Source organism: Durio zibethinus, chromosome 27 (assembly GCF_047325235.1).
Source record: "Durio zibethinus cultivar Kanyao isolate XHJ-2024 chromosome 27, ASM4732523v1, whole genome shotgun sequence".
In the NCBI taxonomy this organism is placed as follows: Eukaryota; Viridiplantae; Streptophyta; class Magnoliopsida; order Malvales; family Malvaceae; genus Durio; species Durio zibethinus.
The window spans coordinates 9,400,914-9,408,843 of record NC_143188.1 but is presented as its reverse complement, the minus strand read 5'-3'; the positions used below and the strand labels follow the sequence as shown (position 1 = coordinate 9,408,843).

The following is a 7,930-nucleotide window of genomic DNA, read 5'->3' as shown; positions in this document are numbered from 1 at the left end:
AAAAATCTAAATGATGATCTAGAGAGCATGCAATAATGCCCTCCCAACAATATACAATTTAAGCCATAGGGGACATACTGTGAGTAGTACGTGCATACGATGTGGTGAAAGGGAAGAATCGGTGATACATGCATTATCACAGTGCTCTCATGCCGCAGAGATCTAAGACAGTTTCATATGTACCAGAACACTTGCAACAATTTCACAAAGATTAAAGATTGGATTTCGAATGTTAGCAACAACTTGAACGAAGGTCAATTGGGAGTGTTCATGACATCTATGTGGGGAATATGAGGTGCAGAAAACAAGGAGAAACAAGGGGAAAAGAGAAAGCCACCACACGCTACCGTTAGTTTCATTCAACAATATGCAACAAAATATGAAAAAGGACAGTTAGAGAAAGGGCGAAAACAAAATATAAATCATCAATGGTCCCAGCCGAGGGAAAGTTTTTTCAAAGTCAATTTTGATGGATCCTTTAATCTGCAGGAGAGAAAAGGGGGTAGATATTATCATCAGAGATCACCGAGGAGCAGTTTTAGGGGCTACAGCAATCAGGCTTGAACCTGTTGGTGATCCGTTTCAAGCTGAGGCTAAAGCTGTGGTGCTTGCCATACAATTTGCCCAGGATACAGGTTTTACGAAAATACTGGTTGAAGGAGACTATTTGGCTATAATCAAGAAGCTCGAGATGATAGAGGATGATCTTTGCCCTATAGGCACTATTACAGATGAAGCTAGATGTAGGATGGCCAAGTTTGACAGCTACCAAATACTGCATGTGGGACGAACAGGTAATAGAGCAGCTCACCTGTTTGCACAACATAGTCTAAATAAGTACTAGATGGGGGATTTCCCTCTTGTAATAGTTGTCACATTACATATGGATTGTAATCAAGTTTGAGTAATGAAATCATTTTATTTCAAAAAAAAAAAAAAAAACGAAGGAAACCCGGTTAGTGAATTTCGCTTTGCTCCGGTTTGTCGAACAAACTAGACAAGACATTATTTGAGACTAACATACGGAAGTTTTTTTCTTTTTTCTCTTTCCTTTGGGCTGAATATGGATATATTTACAGCAGTCGATACCACGACTCTTTCCGAACGGTTCTCAGCTCTGCCATGAATCCTCTATTATTACCCAGAAACCTGCTCTGCTTCAGTTTTATATACCAAATCGGAAAGTTTTGGCCTTAACTTATTTTTCCAAATTTCACCACTTGCCCCAACGTTAATCTCCCACCGCCCCACCTCCACCACTACCAGATTTTCTGTCAACTGCTGAATATCTACGGCAAGAATAAAATTATTATTCTGCCCTTCCAACCTTATCCCTTTCTCTTTTCTCTTTTTCACCTTCACATTCTCTATTCTTCCCACCTCTTCCTCGATTCTATCTAAAATTCTCTCCGGTTTCTCCCCCGATATAAACCGCTCTCTTCGGACAGAAAACTCCGCCTCGCTGAACAAACCGGAGAGGTCGAAACCGGATGAAAAAGAGATTATATGGAAGGCGTTTAAGCACTTGGTGCTCTGGGTTTCTTCTTTCAATTCAAAATCTTCGGCACGAAATTTGATTTCTTTGTAACCTTTCTTGAACCAAGGATCACTGATGATTTCATCGACGGTGATCCTAGTTTCAGGATTAGTATCGAGAAGCCGACATAAAAATCGCCGGAGATCAGGAGATGTCCATTTCGGGAAACGGAATTCGCCTTTATAAATCTTACGGTACATAACCATCAGATTGGGGTCGTTGAACGGCAGATATCCAGCGTGGAGAACGTACAAAACGATGCCACATGACCACACATCGACTTTGGCACCATCGTATCCTTTCTTCGCAAGAATCTCAGGCGCCACGTAAGCTGGGGTTCCGCATAAAGTATGGAGAAGGCCGTCGGGTCGGATCTGATCCGCCACCGCGCTAAGTCCGAAATCTGATACTTTTAAGTTCCAGCTTTCATCAAGGAGGAGATTTTCCGGTTTCAAATCGCGGTGGAACACGCCCCTCGAATGACAGAATCCGACGGCTGAAATCAACTGTTGGAAATACCGACGGCTGAGATCTTCACTGAAACGTCCCCTGGCAATCCTCGTGAACAGCTCCCCTCCTTTGGCGAATTCCATGACGAAGTAAATCTTAGTTTTGGTAGCCAACACCTCGATAAGTTTGACGATGTTAGGGTGGTGCAACCGGCGCATGATAGCAATTTCTCTCTTAACCTGCGCCATGAACCCTTCTTTGAGTACTTTTTGTTTGCTCACGGCTTTGAGGGCGACGCTCTGCCCCGTCCTTACGTTGCGCGCGTGGTAAACTTTTGCAAAGGCCCCACATCCCAGCAACTTGCCAATCTCGTACTTTCCGAAGAGGGTGATCTCCGATGCAATTTCCGACAACTCACCGGTTGTGCTGGAGCTGGCTGTGTCTTCAATCTCTGGCATCGTAGTTGAATCCAGAGACCGAAACTTTTTCCTTAAATCTTTAACAAAACAACATGAAAATACACCAAGTTTAACTCAATTATTGACATTCTGAACAATCACAAAAAGGTTTAATTTGTTTTTCCTTTTTTGGCTTCCGAAACGGAATAGATAAAGAAGAAAGTGGAGGGAAGTTTGAACTGAAAATGGGTAGGGACTGAGTTTGGCGTAGGAGTTAGACTGCTTTTTCAAGGTATTTAGCGAAAGTGGATTGGGGTATTTTTGTCTTTTTATCAGTGGAGACTTGGAGTATTTATTATATTTTTTTATTAGTTAGGTTTTAGGGTAGATTTTTTTTTTTTAAGTTTTAACTGTTTTGTCAGAGAGGGGTGACGTGAAGACCAATTGCAACCACCCACGTGTCGCGGTTCATTTCGCGGGATATAATATTAGTCAAGGAAAGTTGGAAGCACCGAGTAATTTAAATCAATCAAATTTGTATATTTTTTAGGGTATTGTACATTTGAAGGAGGCAGCGAAAATATTTTGATTACATTCTTTATTTTTGAATATTAATTTGTGAAACTATATATAAGGTTAAACTAAAAAGGTTTCCGCGATGAAATTAAGTTTTAAAAATTTATAAATTATTGCCAATTAAGAATCGAGAAAACTTCAAATATTCAAATTTGATCACTTTTTTAATTAATTTTATTATTACTTGTATATATTAATGTTTGAGTTTTAATTATTCCATACACCTTTAAATTATTTCAAAAAAATTTTGTATTGTTTTATTTTTATGAAAATTCATTTCAGACATCTTTAAATTTCATCATTAAAATTAAAAATTATCATATATATCTTAAAAGAGTATATTTAAAATATTTAATAGATTAATATAATAATTTAAAAAATATATGATAACATTTTTATTTCTTGTAAATTTTAAAACACGATTTTTTTGGTCAATAAAGAATAAACTTATCATTATAAAAAAAAGAACCGTACAAAATAGATCTAACACAGTCAGCCAACAGTAACAGCTGCAGAAAGTTAGAAAGTTCAAAATGGGTTATAAAATAAGGATTGCTGATGTCAGAGCACAGCAGATGTCAGCACTAGTGCTAACATTACAAAAGTCTTCTTTGTTGGTTTTATAGCCACCACCTTTGCTTGCCAGGGCATCGATGCATTGATTGGCTTCACGGGAGACATGTGAAATCTTGTTCTATTGCAACTGATTCAACATAATCTTGCAGTCACGAAGGAGAGGTTGAAACACAAGGTTAGTCGTATGAGTAGTAGTTTTATTGTTGTTATTGCTTAGAATCAATTGATGGGTTCATGGAAGTGTCAACAAAAAGCATTTGCGTGTGTGAGGAAGGGTGAGAAAGTCTCTAATCAAACCATGTCACGTTTTATTACGCTTTCATGCGAAGCTAATCGAAATTGAAAAACTCGTAAATTGTAGATTTGTCCCACTATTTTCAGCACTTTTTGTTAGAGGCGTATAGTTATATAGATATATATATATATACACACATATATATATATATATAAAGATTTTTAAGTTGCATAAATAAGTAATTTTTTCATATTTTATAAATCTTATATTGCATTTTTTAATATTTGAAGTAATTCATTAAGTGCATGAATTGAACAGCATGTGTTAGTAGTTTACATCACCAACCTCATGGTGAAATATCGTCCATCAATAAATGGCCTTTATTATTCTTATTATTTATTTATTTATTATAATAATCACGTGCGTATGTAAAAACACAAAAATAATTCACACAGGCCCACCGACAGTTATAGAGCCAAAAAAATTTTTATCTACGAATGTCAAAATGATAGATGATTAATTTCATTATTAGGAATAAAATTAATTTTTATTACTCCGTATATAGATATGTCTACAACTTACAAGATGAGTGAGTATTAGAAAATTGATGAGAGTATTTTTTATGTGCATGAATTTCTTTTCCTTTTCATCTCCATCAGAAAGCCGGTGGAAATTAAAAGGAAATTAGTTTGAATGTGGATAATTATATTACGACAGCGCTTTTCTAATGTCATTTAGCATACATAACAAAAACCTAACATTTGTTGGAAACCATTTTCTCCTATTATCAAGAAGTTGTTTCCATTTAAGATTATTTTTAAAATTTTGAAAATTGCTTATTAATAAAGTGAAAACATGTAAATGATTATAGTGTATAAAATATATATTTAATGATATCAATTGAATAAATTAAATCACTTTGGATTAAATAACTTTAAATAAAAAATTCTTACTATTTGAAATTTAAATCATTTCATTCGAGTCATTTTGTTTTTGAATTATTTGAATTTAATATTTCAATTATTAAAATTTGAGTAATTTCATATGTATCTTTTACTATTAAGATTCAACTTAAGCATGTTCAAATTATTAGCTTTTCTTAATTAAATAAGATTTCGAATTGTGAGAGATTTTCGATTCAATTAACCATACAAACTCTATATCAATAAATCCACTTAATATAACCACAAATATTTATAAATGAATGGAATAATCAGGTTAAAACGAAAAAATGCAAGCAAGCATTCCATCCATGACAATTTCAGCTTCAGATTCAGTCGATCGTTATCCAGAAATATACAAAGCCATGTGACTGCATGAAATGAAATAGAAACAAAAAAAAAAAAACAAAAGAGTGGACCTGACTGAGTTTGCTAACGTGACGAGCAGATACAATTTATTTGTTCTCTCTCTCTCTCTCTCTCTCTCTCTCTCTCTCTGCTTAATTTCAATATACATGCCAATCTCCAATGGCATTTTGGGATTGGATTGCGATTCCCAGTATCTCCTTCTTGCTAGTTTCCTTCGCAGCCTCACCGCCACAACCGCTACAATTTTTTTTTCTTTAATTGTGGCGCTTTGAGATAAATATAGTGTCCAGCTACACTTGGGCTAAAATTTTTTATTCTTAAAATATAAATAACTTATTTTTTTAATAGAAAATATATGTATTTAGTTGATTTAATGGTTTGATTTTCAAAATTTTCAGTAAAAATATAATAATTAATTGATAATTTTTTTAATTTTTTGTTAATTATTTGAAGTTGATATTTTATTAAATAAAATTTTTATTATTTTTTTAATTATTTGAGAATAATTATATTATATTTTTATTATTATTGCATGAGGTTATTTCACTTATTAAATTAATAATTCTATTTTTTATTAATCTTTAATTAACATTTTTCAAGCAATTTCATAAATTTAACTATACCTTTAAATAAAAATTAATAAATATAAAAGAATATTAGGGCATATATATATAAGTTGATATAAAATTTAGATTTAAATCCTTAAGTTATCAGTGGGTCAAAAATAACTCAATCTTTAAAACAGATTTGAATCCAGGTCAAATATGTGTTAATAAGATCTGATTCTTTTTTCGCAAATATCGAAACCATGGGTTTTTTAGCTAATTTAAAATTCCCTAAACCTGTCCGAAAATTCCTCTTCAACTTTCATTTTTTTCATTTTTTATTTTTAAGTTAAAAAGTTATTTATTGCGGTAATTTTACTATTTTTTTTATCAAGAAATTTAGTTGATGTTCTTTGGCTAAGAAATAGAGCTCTTTTGTATATTTTAGATGAATTCTTTTAAATTTTTAATTTTTTGTTTTTAGACTTATTTTTATAATTTTTGGTAATATTTTTCTAGTTTAAAGTGAATAAAAATTAGGATTTTTATTTTTTATTTGAATTTTTAGATTATTTATTTAAATTTTAATTAAAATTGTTATTTTATATAATTGATTGAAAGGTCTCTTTAATAAAAATAAAATAGTAATTTTATAAAATAAACAAAAGTCAAAGTGAGAATCTTGAAAGAATTATATATATATATATATATATGTATATATGCATATGTGTCACGCCTTAGACGGGTGCACCAAGCACTGAAGCCTGAACACTTGTGGCCAATGCTTCAGCACTAGGGACAGTTACAAGGGTTAGAGCAATAAGGATGGGAAAAGTGTCTAGATCACCTGCATAGCACGTAAGCCTACCTACACAACTAAGGCCAGGCCCGTAACATGTCCACACTACACCCAGGTGGACCCAGGGGAGCCTAGCCGATCCAGAATCTTTTAGAAACATCCAGAATCGACAGCATTCAATAGAAGGATTTGGTTGATCCTGAGAATCAAGATGAGCCTTATGTAATTTGTGTAATAATGTGTAATCTCTAATTTTTAGAAATTTTGTAGATCCTTTGATTTTAAGAGATAGCTATAAATAAAGCTGAAGGCCTCAACTATAAATAGAAAATCACCCCACTCTCAGTTATATATCATCAGACACATTCTATCTTCAGTAATATACAATATATTTTAGCATTCTTTGTGTTCTCTCTAATTTGCATAACTGCCTTTCCAATTTTTTGTTTGCCTTACACTTAGTTCATAGGCTGACTTAGACCTAAAGACTACATTCTTGGTCTAAGGCCACATGAATTCTGAGTCAGAGGTCAGAGCTCGTGACAGTTGGTATCAGGCAAGCTCAATGCAGGTTTTGTTCGGGGGTGTTCAAATTGCACTCAAGGCCTTTGCGAAAATGGTATCCCAGAGTGATATTGCTAGCCAACAACCAGAAGCCTAGGAGTAAGGCCACGGAGGGGCAAAAAAGCCAATTCGAGAGATATCTAATCTACCCTAGATGGGTGTGTGACCAAGATGTATGTGACAATAGACGATATGAAAGAAAAGCTTAACGAGATAGATGTTCACTTTGAGGCATTAAACTCCATCGAAAAAGAGCTCAAAGGTGAGTTGCAAGTGACTTTGAATAAAGATATCAACATGATCACCCAACGAAATGCAACTTGGAGGCCCAAATAAAGACCATACACAAGGAGATGAAGGAGCTCAAGAGGGAGCCTGTTGCTTGCAAGACAACAATTGGGAATGGTGTGATTGCTAGAATGTCTAAGACCCATATGGAGATTCCCAAGCCTAAAGAGTTCAAAAGGACTAAGGCAGTCAAAGAAATAGACAACTATCTATGAGGGATGGAGTAGTACTTTCGAACCACAGGCATGCAAGACGATACTACTAAGGTAAGCATTGCTTTAATATATCTTACTAATATTGCCTTATTATGATAGAGGTGCAAGTGTGATGATGTCAAGCATGAAGATGCCTTGATTAGAACTTGAGAGAAGTTTCCAAAAGAGTTCAGAGAGTAATTTTACCTGGAGTATACCAATGATAAGGCGCAAGCAAAGTTATGTATCCTTACTCAGCAGAAGGACAAAAGGGAGTATGTCCAGAAGTTCTCTAAATTGATGCTTTAGATTTCATATTTGAGTGAGACTGAGGGTCAGTTTGCCTTTATGGATGAGCTCATGCCATGGATGAAGCACAAGCTACAAAGGAGGGGAGTTCGTGTGTTGGCTAAGGCCATGACCACTACTAAGTCCTTTGTGGGGTTCAAGCTACAAAA

General features: G+C 34.2%; 1 pseudogene across 1 annotated transcript; it reads right to left on the bottom strand.

Moving 5' to 3' along the window:
• Nucleotides 1–320: 320 nt before the first annotated feature.
• Nucleotides 321–2,919, bottom strand: LOC111280161 (CBL-interacting serine/threonine-protein kinase 14 pseudogene; annotated as a pseudogene). The gene has a single exon (XR_016334576.1). The product of XR_016334576.1 is annotated as a CBL-interacting serine/threonine-protein kinase 14 pseudogene (transcript).
• Between the last annotated feature and the right edge of the window lie 5,011 nt (nt 2,920–7,930).